At 39.3% G+C, this 22,609-nt stretch overlaps 1 protein-coding gene across 4 annotated transcripts in view; it reads right to left on the reverse strand.

Moving 5' to 3' along the window:
- Positions 1–22,609, reverse strand: part of TMEM45A (transmembrane protein 45A) — an 86,261-nt gene that overhangs the window by 39,242 nt on the left and 24,410 nt on the right. The window lies entirely within an intron of this gene.

The following is a 22,609-nucleotide window of genomic DNA, read 5'->3' on the forward strand; positions in this document are numbered from 1 at the left end:
CCTCCCTCCAAGCCCCCAAGAACATGTCAACAGACACCTAGGAATGTATTAACTTCAACTTGGGAAACACTGGGATAAAGAATTTGGAAAAACTGTACCAAAATAGTTAATGTGGGAAAATTCCTCTTGATATAAATATTTTAGTTAATAAATGCAGAATAAATTATATAATTTAGAACTTTACAAACCCTAATGAATTAGTAAATTCGGGCATTGATAAACAAAGATTGCTGATATCCAGGAGAGACAACCAACGAAATGGGTTTGAAGTATTACTGAAAAAAGAAAAAAAGTAATTGAACCTGGGTGTGCTCCAACTCTTTATATAACCAATTCACAGGAAATCTAGGGGCAGAGGAGCACGTTACATGACATGGGGATGCAACCAGTAAAATCCAGATGATGTAAAATTCTAAAGGACAAACTAGTTTTTCAACAGATTAATTATCAGAAAAACAGAGCTGAAAGGAGAACCTGTATATCAATAGAGACTCCTGAGTCATATCTATAATTGCAATGTGTGGGCTTTATTTGGATCTTAATTCAAACAAAAATAATTCAGGATTTTTAATTTCATAGGAGTGCTAATAATATTAGGTTTTAAGTTTTTTAAAAGAATCCTTATTGTTTAGAGATATATACTGAAATATTATGAACCAAATAATAAGATGACTTAGATTAGTTTCAAAATTGTAATAGTTAATTTTATATGTCAGATTGGCTCAGCCCATGGTACCCAGTTTTTGGTCAAACACCAGTCTAGATGTTGCTGTGAAGATATGTTTTTATATGTGATCAAAACTTAAATCAGTAAACAGTGAGCAAAGCAGATTACCCTCCACATGGGTAGGAGGTGAGGGTGAGTATCTAATCATCTGAAGGCCTTAAGACCAAAATGAAGTGCCCCAAGGAAGAAGTAATTCTGCCTCCATATTGTCTTCCTAATAGAAACTGTGAAATCAACTCTTCTCTGGGTCTCCAGCCTGCTGGCCTGCCCTACAATTTCAGGCTTGCTATCCCTAATCATCTCAAGAGCCAAGCCCTTAAAATAAATAAATAAACAAATAAATAAATAAATTTCTCCATATATTTATACACACACACACACACACACACACACATACACGCACACACATACCTGCTTTGTTCTGTTTCTCTAGAGAATTCTGACTAATGCAAAAATTACATAGGGAAGATGATAAGTAGATAGAGAAATAAATAAAATTATACTGGCCATGAGTTAGTAATTGTTGAAACTAGGTAATGGCTACATTATACTATCTTCTCTATTTTTGAAATTTTCCATTTATAAAGTTGGGAAGGATAAAAAAGAAATGGAAGGAACCCAGTTTTTCTGTCAAGGGTCTGATCATAGATCCGCACATTGAAAACCAAGGCTGTCCTGAGAGAACCCAGGCTGTGACCCCAAGACGCACAAGGGGGGGATTAAAGCTGGAAGGGCCTGGCTTTGGAGGTAACTCTTCCCTTGACCTTGAACTTCCAGTCTAATTTAGACTACACCCTCTCTGGCCCCATAGCACCTGCACATCCCTTTATCACAGCACTTTTGTCTCACTTTTACTCTCAATCCCTTCACACTAGCCAGGAGGAGCTCCTTACTAATCCAAGCACCAAACTTGCACTCAAAAATATTTCATGAATGAATCAAAGCAATGCCAACTCTTAAGCCAACTCATATGCTACCACCTCCTAGCCCTTATTTTCTTCTGTTAATCATTAGAGCCAACCACTAACTGCTCCATTTTTTAATATCTTCATATCCTCTGATTTCAAATATTCACACCCTACCGACCAAACATTTGAGGTCTCTCTTGGGGGAGGCATGTAGACACTGGCATTCACCATCATAGAGCTTTGCAAAATGAACCTTCAACATCCCATTTCTGGGCAGGAAACAAAATCCAATCCAATAAGCACCCTAATTTGCTTTCCTTCCAACCTCCTAGACAGCAAAATGCTCCAACCCTTAGGATATGTCATAAATGTCATTTGTTTGCAGAATTTCAATGTCAATATTCATTTATTCAAATGAGATATTTCTTTGGCTTTGTCATAGTACTCCACATGGTTTTGAAATAAATTCATTGATTTTACAAATAGAGTACGAAAATCCTAGGATATCCTATCTTATAAATTTAAAAAAATGAAAAAAAAAATCTAATTCCAGCTTTTCTTCTGAATTTAATTTATAAAGGGAGAGAGAAACTATGTGACAAAAAAATAAGACAGAGGCATCTAAATTCCAGTCTCCTTTAAATTCAAGTTCAGACAAGAAAAAGTGGAGTTTTATAGCTCACTATGGTCCATTGGAAATGCTCTGACTCCTATACAAGAAAATGAGAGGTCCGAGTGAGTTGAAGTCTCATTCTTGCCTGCCTCCTCCCCTGTCCCCTGATTTGACCCTGAAGTCATGACTTCATCTCAAAGAACTCTCTACCTTTGCTTCTGCTCTCACCTTACAGAAGGTCAGGTTCATGACAAAACCTCAAGGTAAATGAGAATAAAAAAGGGAATAAACAGGATGAGTAACTGCTGGCTCAGCTGCCAGTGTCCAAATTGGATTAGGTGTCCAGGAAGAACAGCAAGTCTCCCTGAGAAAACCATAGACAAAAGGCCTTCCTTTGACAGAAAGCTGAAAGGACTCCAGAAATTGTGTTAGTAACCGATGTTGACAGCTGTGCAAGAATGTCACCCATGTTTTCAGTTCCTGCCCTCCATCTGGAGGTAGATTTGCCACATTTAGCAACAACAATAACAAAAGTAAAGAACCCTAGGGAAAACTGAATGTCAGATAAATAATTTTTAGCGTAAGTATGTCCTATATATTGCATGCATTATTTGAAATTCAAATAATGAGCATCCTTTGTTTCATTTGGCAACCCATGAAAGCATTTCCCTGTGGTAAAGAACATTGCAACAGCTTAATGTGGAGGTTTCTCAAGCAACACTTGTGAAGTTAGTGAAGAAGTTGACAATGAAGTGCCACATGAAAATAAGAGAAAACCAAGAATATTTCTGTCTCCTAAAGAATGAAATCCATTAGCCAGGGATTGACATGCTTCTTTGAGTAAGAGATCTCAAGTTGACTTGGTTATAACTTCCAAATATTTCCAAATCTCTATTTAAATATCTTATGCTTTTCTGAATTGCACCCTATTTCTTAATCACAAATGCCCCTGTGCCTTATTTCTACAATGAGAAATTTCATCTAAAATGTTGGTGGCTTCACTAAGTAAACTGAGGAAACCTGAGCCAAGGTTTCATTGTGAAAGGCCACCTGAATTGGTATGGGTAGGTCTTTTTTTCTTAATCAACAGATACTAAAAGTATAGCCACAATCAAATTGTGGGATGCAGTAGGGAGGGAACTTACTGTTAAAAATGGGTCATTCTTATATTTGATAACATTGGAACCACTGGTCAAAGATGATTTCCAATGTTTCTTCCAACTTCTTCATGATTCCCAGCAAACTGACATCAAAGCCACTGAATCATTGGTTCTTTACTGGTTCTTTTAAAAATCAGTTTTGAGCAAGTAAAATAAAAGAGGAAAATCTTCAGGCCCAAAGTAAGAAGGACTGTCACAAGGGTGGTCAACCGTGATGGATCTATATTAATCTTGCTCCTTTACACAGATTTAACAAATCTACAGAGGATGCCAAAAAATGTATGCACATTCTAAAAAAGGAAAAAACTATATGAAAATTTAATATATATAGTATACAGAGGGTGCCAAAAAATGTATACACATTTCAAGAAAGGAAAAAGAACTGTATTTAAAATTGTAATAATATGTACCGATAACAAAAAATGAATACAAGTCATTTGTATACATTTTTTTGGCACCCCTGGTAGATTGAGGACCTAATATACAAGACATCTTTTGAATTCCTGTTGGAGTTTTGTTCCTTTTCCTGTAGTCAAATGCTACAGTTATCTATCTATCGTCTACCTACTTAATTTTATTTAAGTGTCAGCTTTCAGTGAAGCTCTCCTTATTTTATTACCGTACCTAAAACTCTAAACACACTCCCACCCCAGCACTCTTCTCAGCACTTTCCACCATCTGCCATACTATGTATGTTCCTACTTCATGTATTGTCCGTGCCCTACCCCACCGTGTTCCATGTGAGTAAGGATTTATTTATTTTTTTTATTCCCATTACTTCACCCCCTCTCCTTTGGCAACCATCAGCTTGTTCCCTAATCTATGGGTCTGTTTCTGTTTTGTTTTGTTTTGTTTATTCATTTATTTTGCTTTATTTGATTGATTCCACATATACTTGTAAGTGAAATCATATGGTATTTGTCTTTCTCTGTCTAACTTATTTCACTTAGCATAATACCCTCTAGGTCCATCCGTGTTGTCACAAATGGCAAGATTTCAATTTTTTTATTGCTGAATAATATGCCATTGTGTGTGTGTGTGTGTTGTGTTGTATGTGTGTGTGTGTGTGTGTGTGTGTGTACATACTGCATCTTCTTTATCCATTCATTTATTGATGGACGTCTAGGTTGCTTCTATATCTTGGTGATTACTAGTAATACAGCAATAAACACAGGTGTGCACACATGTTTTTGAATTAGTGTTTCGGATTTCTTCAGATAAACAACCCAGAAGTGGAATTGCTGGGTGATAAGGCAGTTCTATTTTTAATTTTTTGTGGAACCTCCATACTGTTTTCGATAGTGGCTGCACTAATTTACAATCCCACCTACAGTGCACGAGGATTCCCTTTTCTCCACATCCTCACCAACACATGTTTGTTGATTTATTGATGACAGCCATTCTAACAGGAGTGAGGTGCTATCTCATTGTGGTTTTTATTTGCATTTCTCTGATAATTAGTGACGTTGAGCATCTTTATGTATCTCCTCTTAGGAAAAATGCCTAGTAAGGCCCTCTGCTCACTTTTTAATTGGATTGTTTATTTTTTGGTGTTAAGTTGTGTGAGTTCTTTATATATTTTGGATATTAACCCCTTATCGGGTATTTTTACATTTGCAAATATCTTCTTCCGTTCAGTAGCTTTTCTTTTTGTTTAGTTGATGGCTGTGAAAAAACTTTTTAGTTGGATGTGGTCCCATTTGTTGATTTTTTTTTGTTTGTTCCTCATGCTCAAGGAGATATATCCAAAAAGGTGCTAAGAGCAATGTCTGAGAGTTTACTGCCTGTGTTTTCTTCCAGGAGTTTTATAGTTTCAGGTCTAACATTTAAATCTTTAATACCACAGTAATTTAGATTGGGTAATTTATAAACATTTGGATCTCCATAAAGGAGTTGTTGGAAACTTACATTTTTATTCACTTTCATTTATTCTCACTTTACAAATATTTATGGTGCACTACCACTAGACCAGGTATTATATTCCTCTCTTGTTGACAAGTTTTTGCATACTATTATCTTCCAAAGAGATAAATGAAAAGGAAGATGAAGTCTGTTGTTCAGCAATTTCTGATATAGATAATGTCCCAAAAAGCACACATATATGTATATATAATAATTTTAAATTACATTTATGTATTTTAAATATTTATATATTTTAAAATACTGACATTAACAGATGATATAGGATTTTTATTTCTTGGTCTAAAAAATTGAGGAACATTATTCTAGCCACATTAATTCACTTTCTGCCTCTGGCAGCAAATATAAAAGTCAACCTTGAATCAAAACCTTCTTCCACTTAAAGCTTTAGAATTTGAAAAAGACCCCGGTTAATTACTCAGGGGACTCTGAAGCACTGTGTGTTCTTTATAACTTAATTTGTTTGAGTTTTGACCAGTCTGTTGCAATCCAAAACTAAAGGACTAAAAAAAAAAAAAAATTACGAAAATCTAGAACTGTTTGGGAAGATGATTTATTTTTTCCTTCATTTAAACTAACAGAGTTCTTTATGGCTAATTGGCCTTAAGTCTATCTGCAGTGCTGTCTAAAACAATGTGCCCCATGAAAAGACCTCAAGTTCCCTCCTCATTTTAACAGTGGGCCTTATACCAAGTCCCAGAAAAAAAAAAAAAGTAAGGAAAGACTGGCTAATAACAGCACCTTAAATTTGTGTGAGACTTTTAACCCTTCAAAGTCCAATATCTGATTAATTCTATGGAGGCCCTTAAGGAGTATGATCAGGAACACAGGAAGGAGTAAGGCTATTATTCACCTAAACGCTCACAGCTGAGGGAAAAAGCAAACCAACTAGAGACTGCTGTGCAAGAAAAACAACAACAAGCCCCGCAAAGGCTGACGGGAGTTTTTCAACTACTTCCTCTGGATTTACCTGGACACACTGAAGGGCCTCAGAGGGTCCTACACTGGATTGCCTCTTGAGGTCCCGTCCAGGTCTTTGACACTATTCAGTCTCTCTATCCAGGGCTTCTGGCCAGCACCAAAGGTACACAAATGTTGGACCCCAGCCCATCACCAGATATAAGGAGGCTGTTAACTGACACTAAGGATGCAAAATCAAAGCAAGACCAGAGGATTCTGGAAGCACTGCTGTTCATCAGCACATGTACGGCTTACCATTCATTTCAACATCACCCATGGATTAAGGATTTACTATGGACTAAGCACCTGCGAAATCCTTCACCTACACTGTGTCATTTTATCTGCTCATCCCCAACAGGTACAAACTACTCTTAGCCTCCTGGTATTAACAAAGGAGGGAACTAAGGTTTAGAAAAGATAAATAACTTATTGAAAGGGTTCTCACAGCTAGTTAAATGGCAGGGCTGGGATTTGAACCTGGTCTGGCTGACTCTGGAAACCACGTTGTTACTAATGTGCTCCGGCCCTTCCCTGGGAGGCAGTGCAACGTGGTGTTTGAAGGACAATGAGGACTCCAGCAGGGCTGGCCCAGAGGGCAATGCAGGGCAGGAGTAGAAATAAGAGAAGAAGGCTAGAGGTGAGGCTTCGAAGATTCAACATCAGCTGAAGAGGGTGCCAATTCTGCTGTAGGTCACACTTCTCCCAGAACGGTGTCCTTACGACGGTGTCATTACGGTGAGCAGGGAGAGAGGTGCCGCAGCTCCTGGCACACTGCTGCTCCTCTGCCAGTGTCAGGAAGCTAGTAAAAGCTGTAAAGCTAGAAAGTTACATGGTCTAAATGGTATTTCAGGAAGCTTAATTTGGCAGCCGTGCACAGGAGATATCAAAGGGAGCAAGAGGCTGGAGGCTAGGAAACTGGTTAAGAGGCACTTGCAGACACTCATTTCTGAGTTGATGAGTCTGAGTCAGAGCAGAGTAGTGGGAACAGAGAAAAAGGACAAACATGAGCTTACATACCCTGAAAGAAGAACTGATGGGCCCTGGGAATCTATATAGCCAAGACTGTGGTCCATGATGGTCTTGGGAGGAGAGAAAAGAGGAGGAAAGACACTCCTAGAGCCGTTAGTTGCCCTAGCTCTGCACACTCAGGAACCTGCCCTTTCTCTCTCCCCACCAGACCACAAGCTCCAAGGAGTCTGGGAGCATTCTTGTGTCTGGCAGTCCCACAGCTCTCCCTCATTGCCCTGGGTGTTTGGTAGACTCGATAAATATTGACTGGCAGTCTGTTTCCTCTGCCTGGAATACTCTATTCCCGCTGTTGCCCGGAAACTATATAGGAAGGTCTCCCTGCAGACCCAGCACAATGGCTCTCCCTCAGAGAGGCCTCTGTGACCATCCTAATTAAGGTCAATCTAAATTAGGTCCTCCAGGTTCCCTCCCCATAGAAATGATTTTTTCACAGTATGTATTACAATGTGGATTTCTATATTTGGTTTTTTAAATTTATTTTTAGTTCCTTTTGTTGTTTTTGTTGTCGGTTGTGGTTTTCTACCTTCCCCCACTAGACTATAAGCTCCATATAGACAGTTTTCCTTTTCACCATTGAGTACCCCAAAGTCAGCACAGTGGTGTCCCATAGAAATACAATACGAGCCACATTTGTAATTTTCAATTTCCATTAGCCACATTTTTAAAAAATAAGAAATAGGTGAAATTAATTTAATACTATACTTTATTGAACCAAATAATCCAAAAAGTTATCATTTAAACATGTGATCTATAGAAAAAAACTGTTAATTAATTAGTTTACATTCCTTCTTCTTTGTAAAAGTCTTTAACTTCTGCGTTTTACACTTTTAGCATATCTCAGTTGGGACCAGCCACATGTCAAGAGTTCCATAGCCACACATGGCTAGTGGCTACCATGAACAATACAGATCCCTGCGGGATGCTTGACATGTATTACTTACTTAATGAAAGTTGATTCATGAAAAAGGGAGGATGGGAAGGAAAGAAATGGTGAGGTGAACATTATGAGATCCATCTTTCTAAATGAGGACATTGGTTTAGAGATGTCATGTAACTTATTGCCCAAGATCACATTATCTTGGGAGTGAAAGCAAGATTCAGAATGCAGTCCCCCTTACCCAACTGTGCTGCCTGCACTCACAAAACCAATATCACAAGTCTCATCAAGCAGACTGCTATCGAAATCTCTCTCTCTCCCCAAGCTAAAACTGCAGGGCTCCTATAAGATATTGTTTTGAATCTCACAGATATTCTCATTTCAAAACTATGATCTGACCTTTGCAGGCTAACATGGGAGTCTCCCTTTCATCCTCCATACATGTTTTAGAGGCATCCTTATCTCATTTGCTGCTGTCCATTAGGACTCTGCTATGACTAGGACTCTGCTATATGATGGCATTTGAAGTTCCCCCAAAATGCCAAGCTCTCTAACATGCCTCCTTAGTTCTGTATAGTCTACCTGCTGCCTGGAACCCTTCCCTTCTTCGCCCAGTTAATACACATCCTGCATGACTCAGTTCAGGAAAAAAGAAGGAAAAAGAGATGGAAAAAGATTCAATTCAGCGGTCAATTCATTTCAGCCAAGGTATCTCCCTGACCCACTCTCCAGTGTGAGGGTCTCCTTTTCTGTGTTCCCAAGGCACTCTTGTGGAATTTTTCATGCATACTACCATTATACAGCTAGGGTCTTCCTCACTGGACTGTGAATTTCTGGAAAGTAAGAACTATGTCTTTTTTCTTTATATTCCCATTGCTTAGCATTTATTGAATGGGTTGTTAAACAAGTAGACAACTTAACGGATGGGTGATGACCATGCTCATAGTCTTGTTTAAGTGTAAGAAGCAATACCTGGTACCACGCAGTCCAAAGAGTTAAAACAGGACTAGAGTACCCTTGCAATATCTGCATCCCACTCAGACCAGTTGTCAAGGTGTAGGTCACAGTGGCATGAGCAGACAGCATCGACAGAGCACCCTGTGATGGCTCCAACCATTTCATAAGAAGCAATGTTCTAAGCTGTGCAGAATATGTAGCAAAGTTGGTACTTGCTTCCAGGAGATCAGGAATATGTGGAAGTTGTGAAATACTTAAGAATGTGGTAGGTAAGAAGCATTCTAAGTATCAGAATGTGGCCACAGGGCCAATAAGTCCAGGCACAATGACCTGGATGGGACAGAGGACATGCAGTGCTGGTGTCCATCTCCCCCTAGGAGGACGGATGGTAGAGACCATGCTGAACAAAAGGCAGGACCACAGTAACTTAGTTCTCCCTAACTCACCACACCCTGAGCAAGGATGTTCACCCTGTGGGGATACTTAGAGAGATTTTTATAGAGGGGAACTCTTGGCTGTACCCCAGGATTGTGACCTGTAGTAAATCTTGGGCCAGAGCTTCCAACCTCTGATATAGCACAGTGATGTGCCCGTAGTGGGTACAGGTGTGTCAGAGGAAAATACAAATTCCCTCAGTCCCAGATGCAGCCAGATGAGGGTAAGGGGGCCCCAAGCCTCTGGAAGCTTGACTCTCCTGGCTTGTTGCCTAAGAATGAGCCCTCACAACTACATAGTATCATGTTCTATGTACATTGTGACATGAAAAATGTTGGAAAGCAGTGAGCTAAACTATATGAAATGAATGAGCAGCACCAGAGATGTAAGACTTTTAAAATGATTTTTTTATTTAGATAGGGCCGAGTGGGCAGAAAGTAATAGATACCATGGTAACTAGGATCTGGCCCAATAGCCTTGCAGGATTGCAAGCTCTCAAATGCAAGTACAGACCAAGACCAGCCTACTTGGGTGTGCTTCTGTGAATTCAGATAGAAGATGGAACACTATGGTATTGCACCATTAAAACCAAATAAATAACAATAACCCAAAAGGCTAAGGCACACTCCTGAAAAAGAAATAAATCAAGACAGGTGACACTACATCCCTCAAATAGCCCATATTTCCTGATCATGAGAGGCAGATCACAGGCCAGAGTCAGCCCTACAACCGTGCCTGGTACCTCCCTACTTTCCTTCCTGGCAGGGGCTGGCCCAGGGAGAAATTAGTCCTTAGGAATTAGAAACTCTGATAGAATTTCTTATGCATTCCATCATTATAGCCTCATAGGCAATCTGGAAAATGCGAGGGAAGGGGCTGTCAGTGAAACTAGGGCCATTACCCGCATGCCCGACACTTACTCTCCTGCCACTGTTTGCCTTGGTCTTTTCAAGCATAGATCTGAACTCAGGCTTGGACAGAGGTGGGCAGGCACATAACCAGAGAACCACAATGCTACCTGAGAGAGCAGTAGATGTATTAAAAGAGCATGGCTTCTATTATATTAAACTTCTACTCAATTGGAAACAATAAACAAAAATAAACACCTCTACCCACATTACTAAGCTGGTCAGAAATATACTTCACAGCCATAGTAAATGGGCCCAGAGCTGCACTGGGGCCAAGGTGTAGGAGGAATGCAGGAGCTGAATGTGGCAAGGAGGGTCTAGTCACTCCAAACGTGTGTAAGACCAGTCCCACCTGTCGGAGTGGCTCTGGCTGTCATCACTCTCCTGTGACCTAAGTGGGCCGGAGACTACAGATCCAGCTGGCACAATGTGATACAGAGTAGACAGCCCCAAGGGTATGTGTGTACGTGCTAAAACTACAGTGGCACAATAAGAGCTCTAGCCAAGGATAAGCTAACATCTGAGATGTAAATAAGCCCTGCCTGGGTGCGGCAAACACCAAAAAGGAGAAACTAAAGCTAATCTCCACCACACCCACCTTCAGCCAGAGATGCAGATGTCACTTGTACTCCTTCTGTCCAACACTGCCAGTGGGGAGCTGAGCACATGCCAGAGGAATTTAAGCTCTACTAAATCCCAAATTAAAAGTCATCCAGGGCCTTCACAGAGATGCACTCTCTAAACTTTGCTCCCAGCTTCTAAAATGGTTCTTTAACATTTGGAAATGATTGGAAAGCAAACATCTTCCTTCCCAAAAGCTCATAAAATGTTCACTCACTCATCATCCATCATGGGCCAAGGAAGAACTAGGGAGTCTCCTTGATGTGAATCTTACCCTGATACTGCAAAGGTTGCCTCCAGGTCCCAGCCTAGCAGTGACACCATGATGACCTCAACTGTTTTGCTTCCCATTATTCCTCCACCTCTTAGACCAAGACAGGAAAAGTGAGTTTTTCTTTGTAATGATATACTTTGCTTCCATTATCTTAAGGACAGGAAATGGTGAAAGCACAGGCTTCTGCTGTCCAAAGGGATGAAGTCAGGTTGACAGACTGTGTGTGCCTGCTTTTCCATGTGATGCATGGAAAAATACTGAAACCAGAGGCCCAGCCTCACAATGGCTCACATCAAGCTGCATAGAGTTGGAAGTACCCGAGGCAGGTAGTTATGTTAAAAAAAATGCAAGTAAAGCCACAAAAGGCATAAAAATAGCAGAAAACAAAACTAGGAACAAAGAACAAAGGCAATGAATAGAAAACAGTAATAACTATGGTAGATATTAATCAATCTGTACCAATAATCACTTTAAATGTCAGTGGTCTAAATATCAATTAAAAGACAACTATGTCAGAATGGATTTAAAAAAGATCCAACTATATGTTGTTTACCAGAAAATCACTTTAAGTATAAAAATACATATAGCTTAAAAGTAAAGGGATAAAGAAAGATATGCTAACACTCATCAAAAAAAGCAGGAGTAGCTATTTTAATTTTAGACAGAGCAGACTTTAGTGCAAGGAAAGTTATCAAGAATAAGGAGGGGCATTGCATAATGATAAAGGGGTCAATTCTCCAAGAAGATATAAAAATTTTTAACGTACATACTCCTAAAAACAGAGCATCAAAATACATGAGGCAAAAACTGATAAAATTGCAAGAAGAAATAGATGAATCCACTATTCTAGGTGAAAACTTTAACAACCTCTGTCAGAAATGGACAGATCCAGCAGGCAGAAAACCAGTAAGGACATAGTTGAACTCAATACCACCATCAGTCAACTGGATATAATTGACATACACAGACTACCTCATCCAACAATAGCAGAATACGTATTCTTCTCAAGATCACATGAAACATCCACCAAGATAGATCACATTCTGGACCATAAAACACACCTTAACAAATTTAAAAGAATGGAAATCATACAATATATACTCTCAGACCACAGTGGAATTAAACTAGAAGTCAATAACAGAAAGATAACTAGAACATTCCAAAATACATGAAGATTAAACAACACAATTCTAAGTAACACATGGGACAAAGAAAAAATCTTGAGAGACATTTTTAAATATTATTGGCTAAGTGAAAATAAAAGTACAACTTATCAAAATTTGTATATTGCCACAAAAGCAGTGTAGTAGAAAGTTTACAGCATTGAATGCATATATTAAGAAAAGAAAGGTCTAGGGCCGGCCAAGCGGCGAGATGGTTAAGAACTGGCTTGGGATGCCAGAGGGCTCCGGTTCGGATCCCATATATGAGGGCCAATGACACTGCCCTCTACAGCTAAGATGCTGAACAACAGCTCGACCTGGAGCTGGGCTGCCGTGAGTCGCCAGCGACGGCAGATGGGTTGCCATGGGCTACCGTGTGTAGCCAGCAGCCAGCGTGAGCAGCCAGCAGCCACCGTGAGCGGCCGTCCAGAAGCAGGCAACTGATCTGCCTCGCCGCCCGGGAAGAACGCAATGATGGTGCCAGCTTGGGCCAGTGAAGCAACGTCCTCCACAACTAGACTGAAGAACAAAANACGTCCTCCACAACTAGACTGAAGAACAAAAAAGGACAGCAACTTGTCTGTTCCCCTTCCCCCAATTCCCCAGCACTGTTCCCATCCCACCAATTCCCCAATTAAAAAAAAAATCTTTAAAAAAAAGTCTAAAGTAAATAATTTAAGCTTCCACCCTAGGAAACTAGAAAAAGAAGAGCAAATTAAATCCAAAGTAAGCAGATAAAAAAATAATAAGTAGTAGGATATAAATTAATGAAACTGAAAACAAGAAATCAATAGAGAAAAATCAACAAAACCAAAAATAAAAATCAATAAAATTGATAAGCCCATAGCCAGGATAACTAAGGAAAAAAGAGAGAACACACAAATTACTAACATCAGAAACGAAAGAGGGGACATTTTTAAAGTTCCCATGAAGATTAGAAGGATAAAAAAGGAATACTATAAACAACTCTATATCCACAAATTTGACAATCTAGATGAAATGAACCAATTCCCTGAAAGACACAATCTACCAATCTCACATACAACAACTTGAATAGGCCTATGCGGTATGATCAAACAATACGGTGAATGTTTAAATAAAAAAAAAATTTATTACAGTAAAAGACACATTGCCATTAACCCCCCTCAAAATAGTCCCCCTCATTTCAAACACAGTTATCCCATTGTTCTTGCCACTTTCTGAAGCAGTTCTGAAAGTCCTCTTTTGTGAGTGTCTTTTGTTGTGCTACTCTGACTGCCTTAATGTCCTGAATCATTTTGACTTTGGGGAAGAGCCAGAAGTCCAACGGTGCCAGATCTGGTGAATAAGATGGATGAAGACACACCATAATGTTTTTATTTGACAGAAATCACCATATAGCAGAAGCAATGTGTGACATGGAGTGTTGTTGTGATGGAGAATGACTTATGGAACACTTTAAAACACACCTCTCAACCATAGCTCACACCTGACTGCACTGAACAAGCTGAAATTTGTCACACGCTGTTATTAAGGTTCCACGTGCCGCTTCCTGTATTGAAGATCCCTGACTTTCCATTGGATGGCACTCGGCGGCAGCATTCACCGTTTTTTGTGATCACAACGAAAGGCTCTATGTCACACATCACTTATGGTGTGGCAATTTCTGTCAAATAAAAACATTATGGTGTGTCCTCATCCACCTTATTCACCAGATCTGGCACTGTTAGACTTCTTTCTGGCTCTTCCCCAAACTCAAAATAACCATGAAAGGTAAACATTTTTTAATCCATTCAGGACATTGAGGCAGTGCTGAAAAGGCTGCGTGAAAAGTTAGATGACCTGAACTTTTCACCAACAATTCATGGCTCTTGCATCATGACAATGTACTAGCTCACACTGGCACTGTCTGTGAGGGAGATTTTAGCCAATAAACAAATAACTGGCCTGATCTGGTCCCCAATGACTTCTTTCTTTGCCCAAAGATAAAGGAAATATTGAAAGGAAGACATTTTGATGACATTCAGGACATCAAGGGTAATATGACAACAGCTCTGATGGTCATTCCAGAAAAGGAGTTCCAAACTTGCTTTGAAGGGTGGACTAGACACTGGCATCAGTGTATAGCTTCAAAGGTGACCATAATGATATTCAGCAATGAGGTATGTAGCACTTTTTCTAAGATGAGTTCATGAACTTAATTGTCAGACCTCATATAACATGTTCATGGATAGAAAGGTTAAATACTATCAAGATATTAATTCTTTCCAACTTGATGTATAGATTCAATGCAATCCTAGTCAAAATCCCAGCAAGTTATTTTTGTGGATATCAACAACTTAATTCTAAAGTATATGTGGAAAGGCAAAGACCCAGTATAGCCAACACATTGAAGAAAACAAAATCAGAGGACTGGCACTACCCAGTCTCAAGATTTAATATAAAGCTGCAGTAATAACAAAAAACAGACATATATATATATATATAGATCAGTGGAACAGAATAGAGGGCCCAGAAACACACACACACACACACACACACACACACACACACACACACACACACAGAGTCAATTGATCTTTGACAAAAGAGCAGAGGTAATACAATGCAGAAAGGTAGTCTTTTCAACAAATGGTGTTGGAACAACTGGATGTCCTCATGCAAAAAAATGAAGCTAAACAGAAACTTTACACCCTTCACAAATGGTTACTCAACATGTATCATAGACCTAAATGCACAATGTAAAACTACAAAACTCCTAGAAGACAACATAGAGGAAAATCTAGGTGACCGTCAGTATGGCAAATCACTTTTTAGAAAAACACCAAAGGCATAATCCATGAAAGAAATAACTGATGTCAGATTTAATACAGTTAAAAATTTTTGTTCTGCAAAAGACACTGTCAAGAGAAATAGAAGACAATGGAGAAAATATTTGCAAAAGATATGTCTGATAAAGCACTATTACCCAAAATATTAAAAAAACTCTTAAAACTCAACAATAAGAAAACATAAAGAAATCGAAGAAGACACAAATAAATGGAAACATAATTCATGTTCATGAATTGGAGGAATTTATATTGTTTAAAAGTCCATACTACCCAAAGCAATTTACAGATTCAATGTTATCCTATAAAACTTCCAATGGCATTTTTCACAGAAATACAACAAAAATTTGTGTATAACCACAAAAGACCACAAATAGCCAAAGCAATCTTGAGAAAGAAGAACAAAGCTGGAGGTATCACACTCCCTGATTTCAAACTATACTACAAAGCTATCGTAATCAAAATAGTATAGTAAAAAAAAAAAAAGACACACAGATCAATGGAGCAAAATAGAGAGCCCAGAAATAAACCACAAATATACTCAATTAATTTATGACAAAGGAACCAAGAATATACAATGGGGAAAGGACAATCTCTTCAATAAATGGTGTTGGAAAAACTGGACAGCCACATGCAAAAGAATGAAACCGGACCAATATCTTACACCATATATAACAATCAACTCAAAATGGATTAAAGACGTGAACATAATTCCTGAAACCATAAAACTCCTAGAAGAAAACATAAGTGGCAAGCTCCTTGACATCTTGGCAATGATTTTTTTGGACTTGACACCAAAAGTACATACAACAAAATAAAAAATAAACAAATGGGACTACATGAAGCTAAAAAGCTTCTGCTGAGTCAAGGAAATTCAACAAAATAAAGACAGCCTATCCAATGGGAGAAAATATTTACAAATCATATATATTATAAGGGTTTAATATACAAACTATATAAATAAATCATACAATTCAATAGCAAAAAAAAATCTAATTAAAAATGGGCAGAGAATCTGAATTGACATTTTTCCGAAGAAGACATAAAGATGGCCAACAGGAACATGATAAGGTACTCAACATCACTAATCATCAAGGAAATGCAAATCAAAACTACAATGAAATATTACCTCACACCTATTAAAACAGCTATTATTAAAAAAAAAGACAAGAGGGGTGACTGGTTAGCTCAGTTGGTTAGAGTGTCATACTGATGGCACCAACATTGCCGGTTCGGTCCCCACATGGGCCACTGTGAGTTTCTCCCTCCCTGGAGGAGTCAGCTGTGCCATTGTGGCATGGGGGTGGTGTGTAGCCAGTGACCATTGCTGTTCCCCAATTAAAAAAAAAACAGATAAGAGACAACAAATGTTGGCAAGAATGTGGAGAAGAGGGAACCCTTGTACACAGTTGGTGGGAATGTAAATTGGTACAGTCACTATGAAAAACAGTATGGTGGTTCTCAAAAAATTAAAAATCTAGAATAATCATATGATCCAGCAATCCCTCTTCAGGGTATTTATCTAAAGGAAACAAAATTATTGTTTTGAAAAAATATCTGAACTCCCATGTTCATTGCAGTATTATTTACAATAACCAAGACATGGAAACAACCTAAGTATCCATAGACAGATGAATGGATAAAGAAAATGTGGTATGATATTAACAATAGAATATTATTAAGCAATAAAAAAGAAGGAAATCCTGCCATTTATAACAACATGGTTGGACCTTGAGAGCATCATGCTAAGTGACATAAGTCAGACAGAGAAAGACACATACTGCATGATCCCACTTATATGTGGATTCGAAATAAACCAAACCCACAGACAAAGAAAACAGATTGGCGGTTGCCAGAGGGAAACAAATAAGGGGTGGAGAGATGTAGGAGAAATGAGTGAAGGTGGTCAAATGGTACAAATTTACAGCTATAAAATAAATAAGTACTGGGGATGTAATGTACACCATGGTGATTATAGCTAACAATACTCTATATTTGCAAATTGCTAAGAAATTGCATCTTAAAAGTTCTTATCACACACACAAAAATTGTAACTATGTGTGGTAATAGTTGCTAACTAAAGTTATGGTAATCATTTCGCAATATATACATATATCAAATAATTTTGTTGTACACCTAAAACTAATACAATATTGCATGCCCTATATAGCTCAATAAAAAAGAAAAGAAACAACTGGATAAAAAAGTGGGCAAAAGATGTGAATAAACATCTCACCAAAGAAGATATTCAGATGGCAAGTAAGCATATGAAAAGATGTTCAACATTATGTCATTAGGGAATTATAAACTAAAACAACAGTGAGATACCACTACACACCTATTATAACAGCTAAAATCTGAAACACTGATAACTCCAAATGCTGGTAATGATGTGAAGCAAGAGGAACTAACATTCATTGTTGATGGGAATGTAATGTGGTACAGCTACTTTGGAAGATAGTTTGGCAGCTTCTTACAAAACTAATCATACTCTTATGTGATCCAGCAATCATGCTCACTGGTATTCATTTAAAGGAGGTGAAAACATACATCCACACAAATACCCACACAGAGATGTTTACAGTAGCTTTATTCATAATTGCCAAAATTTGGAAGCAACCAAGATGTCCTTCAGTAGATGAACGAATAAAGAGAAATACAATCATACAATGGAATATTATTCAGTGATAAAAAGAAATGAGCTATCAAGACATACCAAACAATATGGAGGAAACTTAAATGCATATTATTAAATGAAAGAAGCCAATCTTAAAAGGCTACATACTGTATGATTCCAATTATATAACATTCTATTGGGTTGTCGGAAAATTCATGATGCATATTTGCAACAGATGGCACTAGTTTATTTTTGGAAGTACTAGAGTCTTTCACATCTATGTTATTACTATGTCATTTGACAGTTGACAGTTCTAGCTTCATTCTAAAAAAAATTGAGCGATTTAGTTGAGTTTTGGAGATTTTACAAGTTGAAGATGGAAGACCAAACTGCATTTTTGCCATATTTTATTGTTTTACTTCCAAAAAAGGGAAGAATGTGCATCAAGCTTGTGAAAAGTTGCATAAAGTTCATAGTGACAATGCTCTACAAGAACATCATGTGCCAACGATGGTTCACAAAATTCCGTGCTGGTGATTTTGATCTCAACGACGCTCCTCAGACAGGGAAGCCCACCGAGGTTGATGATGACAAAATAAAGGCATTGATCGAGTCAAACCCTCATTACATGACACAAGAGATTGCAGAAACACTGAACATCCATCATTCAAGCGTTCATGACCACCTGAAGAAGCTGAGATACGTAAGCAAGCTTGATATTTGGGTTCCACATGAACTCAAAGAAGTTCATTTTATGACGCGTATAAACATCTGCAATTTGCTCATTAAACATGAGGAAAACGATCCTTTTTTGAAGCGACTGATAACTGGTGATGAGAAGTGAATTGTTTACAACAATGTGGTGTGCAAACGGTCTTGGTCCTGACGTGATGATTCGCCTCAAACAACATCGAAAGCAGACATTCATCAGAGGGAAGGTTATGCTCTCAGCATGGTGGGATTTTAAAGGTGTCGTGTTTTTCGAGCTCCTACCAAGGAACCAAACAATCAATTTGAATGTGTACTGTCGGCAATTAGACAGTTTGAATGAATCCATCATCCAGAAATGTCCAGAGCTTGTTAATTGTAAAGGGGTTGTGTTCCATCGCGACAACGTGAGACCACACACAAGTTTGATCATCCGTCAAAAATTATTGGAGCTTGGATGGGATGTGTTGCCACGCCCACCATACTCTCCTGACCTTGCGCTGTCAGACTGCCACTTGTTTCACTCTCTTCAAAACTCTTTGCATGGTATAATGTCCAATTCATATGAGGCTGTATATCAGCACCTTGTTCAGTTTTTTGCAAATAAAGACAGGTCCTTCTATGAACAAGGAATTATAAAGCTCACTGAAAGATGGCAAAAGGTTATCGAACAAAACAGGCAATATATCATTGATTGATCTTTGTTCTTTATATAAATAAATGACCTTTGAAAACATAGACAAAATACATCATGACTTTTCCGACAACCCAATAGAAAAGGCAAAACGAGGGCAACAATAGAAAGATCAGTGGTTGCCAGGGGTTAGGAAGCAGGGAGGAACAAAGAGTCAAAGAACTGAGTATTTTTAGGGCAGTGAAACTATTCTATATGATACCATAATAGTGGGTACATGTCATTCGACATTTGCCAAAACCCATAGTATGTGCAACACCAAGAGAGAACTGTAATGTAAACTATGAACTTTGAATAACAATAATGTACCAATGTAGGTTCACCAACATGTGTCACTGGTGCAACATGTAGCTAATGGTGGAGGCTGTAAATGTGTGCAGGCAGGAGGTATATGGAAACTCTCTGTACTTCCTGCTCAATTTTGCTGTGAACCTAAAACTGCTCTAAAAAATAAGGTATTTTATTTAAAGGCACTGCAGGTAGATGTCCAATATATTAGGCCACATGAACAACAAAGCGGATGGTATCACTTTCCAGAACCCACCAGTGGCATCAAAAAGGGGCCCCACCAATTTATCCTTTATCTGGCCCCTACTAGCATCTTAACACAGCCCAAAAGTCATATTCTGTGTTCTCAAACAATCCTTGTTTTCAGGAGCTAAAAATGGTGAACCTCAGTGACTCAATAAGGAGGGAGGTGAAGGAAGCAGCAGGCGTTGCTGGTTGGTAATAACAAAAAGGCCCTGTTTGGGAATTGTGTCCAGTGCACTGCAGGAGAGCTCTGTTGGTACCTCAACGGAAGCCAGCTGTGCCAAGCCAGCTGAGTTATCCTCTGGCCCTGGCCCAAGAAAGAACCTCCCTGAAATACCTGCCAAATTCCACAGTCACTTGTGAAATGTAGGTCACCCTCTGGAGGCCTACAAGAATCATCATAACCCTAAAAGAGACAGCCACAGCTAAAGAGGCTTCCTCATTGGCTCTGACTTTTTTCTCCTTGCACCATTATATTGTTCATTTTGTTGCTGTCCTCTGAAATCCCTCTGGTTTATCCCAATGTCAAGGGTTCTGCTTGCCCTTCTCTTTAACAAGACAGTGCTAAAACAGTTACTCTTGGGACCTTGCCAAGAGGAGACTAGAACAAGCTCCAACCTTCCTCCCATGAGTATGCCCTGAGTGCATCCTCCTGAAAGGGCCTGTGTCTCCCATGCTAAGGCAATGTAAACACACCTGTGCCTAGGAGCACCCCCTCTCAAGACCAGGTATGTGGCCGCATTTCCACCAGCAGATGGGAAGGGCAGTTATAAAGGACCCTGTACACCCAATAGACCTGGAGACAAACTCATCTGGGGGACCATCTTATTTGCATGCCAATCCATTCCAAAAGAATTTCAGTTTGCTTGCAAAAATTAGTAGAGTTGGTAACATAACATAAAGATGAATGACAAAAATGGGAAGTTGAGGGGCTAGGATCTTCTGAATTGGGAGTGGGGAAAAATTGACAGCAATTTAAAGGTCTCTAACTTCATCTTTTGCACCTCATTCTTTCCCTGCTGTACTGCTTCTCCATGATTCCAGCTCTCCTGTCAAAGTCACCAAAGCCCCTACAGTGCTAAATTCAGTGGCCGATTCTGTCCTAACCTTACTTGAGCCACTCGTAGAATTTACAGAGCTGATCATTGTCTCCTCCCTCGAAAATATTCCCCCCTTGTTCTTCCTCTTGACCAGCACCTCCTTCTTTCTCTGGTTACTTCTAATCTCTCAGCTTCTTAAAACTGGAATGTCCTAAGGCTCAGTTTTTAGAACTCTTTTCCTTTCTGTCCTCAGTACCCTCAGTACGAGCGGGATCTCATCCTGCTTCACAGCGTTAAATACTAGGCCACATGCCCACTACTCCCAAGATTTAATCTCTAGCCCAGACTTCTCCCCTGAACTCTAGACTCTTGTATCCAACTGCCCACTCAGCTTCTTTACTCAGATGCTTAACATACATCTCAAACTCAGAACTGTCCCAAACAGAAATCCTGACATCCTCGACCCACAGTTTTCCCCACTTAAGGACAACATCCTCCCAGTGTCTCGCACCAAAAGTTTTAGAGTCGTCCTTGACTCCTCACGTTCTCTTCCCACAACCAATCCATCAGAAAAATCCTATTGGCTCTACCTCTGGAATATTCCCAGGGTCTGACGACTTCTCACCATGCCCCATGTCCCCACCCCTGCGTGATCATTTTGGTACAGGCCTGAGTTATTAAAATGGTCTCCTAACTAAATTCTGTGCACCTGGCTTTGTCCCTTTCAAACTATTCTCAACACAGGAGCTAGTGTTATCCTGCTGAAATGTAAGTCAGACCCCAGTCCTCACAAGGGTCTACATGGCCCTACATGATTTATTCCCCATCACATCTCCAGCCTCCTCTCCTCATCCTCTCCTCTCAGCCACGCCCTACCAGCCACACTGGCCTCCCTGCTGCTTGAACACATGAAGCTCACTTCCACCTTTAGACCTTTGTACTTGCTACTCCTCCTGCTTGAAATTCTCTTCCCCCTAACCTCCTTTAAGCTTTTTGCTCAACTACTTTCTCAGTGAGGCTTTCCTTGCTCACCTTATTTAAAACTACAAACAGCTTCCACACTCCATCTCCCTTACCTGCTTTCTTTTCCCCATACGATTGGGTTGTAGGAAAAGTCATGACACATTTTTGCAATGAAAAACATACACAAAACACATCATGGTTTTTCCGACCACCCAATACATCCACCATTTACTGACTTATTTTGTTAATTACATCTCCCCTCACTAGAATGAAAGTTCCATGAGTGCAGGATTCATTTCTTCTATTTTCCTCTACAGCTTAATCCCTAGATCTTAAAACTGTGCCTAGCATATAGTAAATGGTTCAGTACACACATACCTTCCCACATCTACTTTGTCTATTTAACTACCATGCTAGATTCGAACATAGAGTGAAATGAAATATCCATGGAATATTAGAATTAGGCTGGTCTTAGCTTTGCCTCAATCAGCCACAACCCACAACTCATGATTATTCAAGTCGAGAATGGTAAGCCATGACTCCAATGGCAGAGAAGGAGGCTAGGGTAAGAGGTGACAAACTGAAGGTAATCAACTTTTACTAATATGATAGACACTGCACTAGGCTCTTTGCTAACATCTCATTAAATCCTTACCACCCTGGAAGCAGGCATAATTACCCCATTTCACAAATAAAA

Source organism: Hipposideros armiger, unplaced genomic scaffold (genome assembly GCF_001890085.2).
Source record: "Hipposideros armiger isolate ML-2016 unplaced genomic scaffold, ASM189008v1 scaffold_125, whole genome shotgun sequence".
In the NCBI taxonomy this organism is placed as follows: Eukaryota; Metazoa; Chordata; class Mammalia; order Chiroptera; family Hipposideridae; genus Hipposideros; species Hipposideros armiger.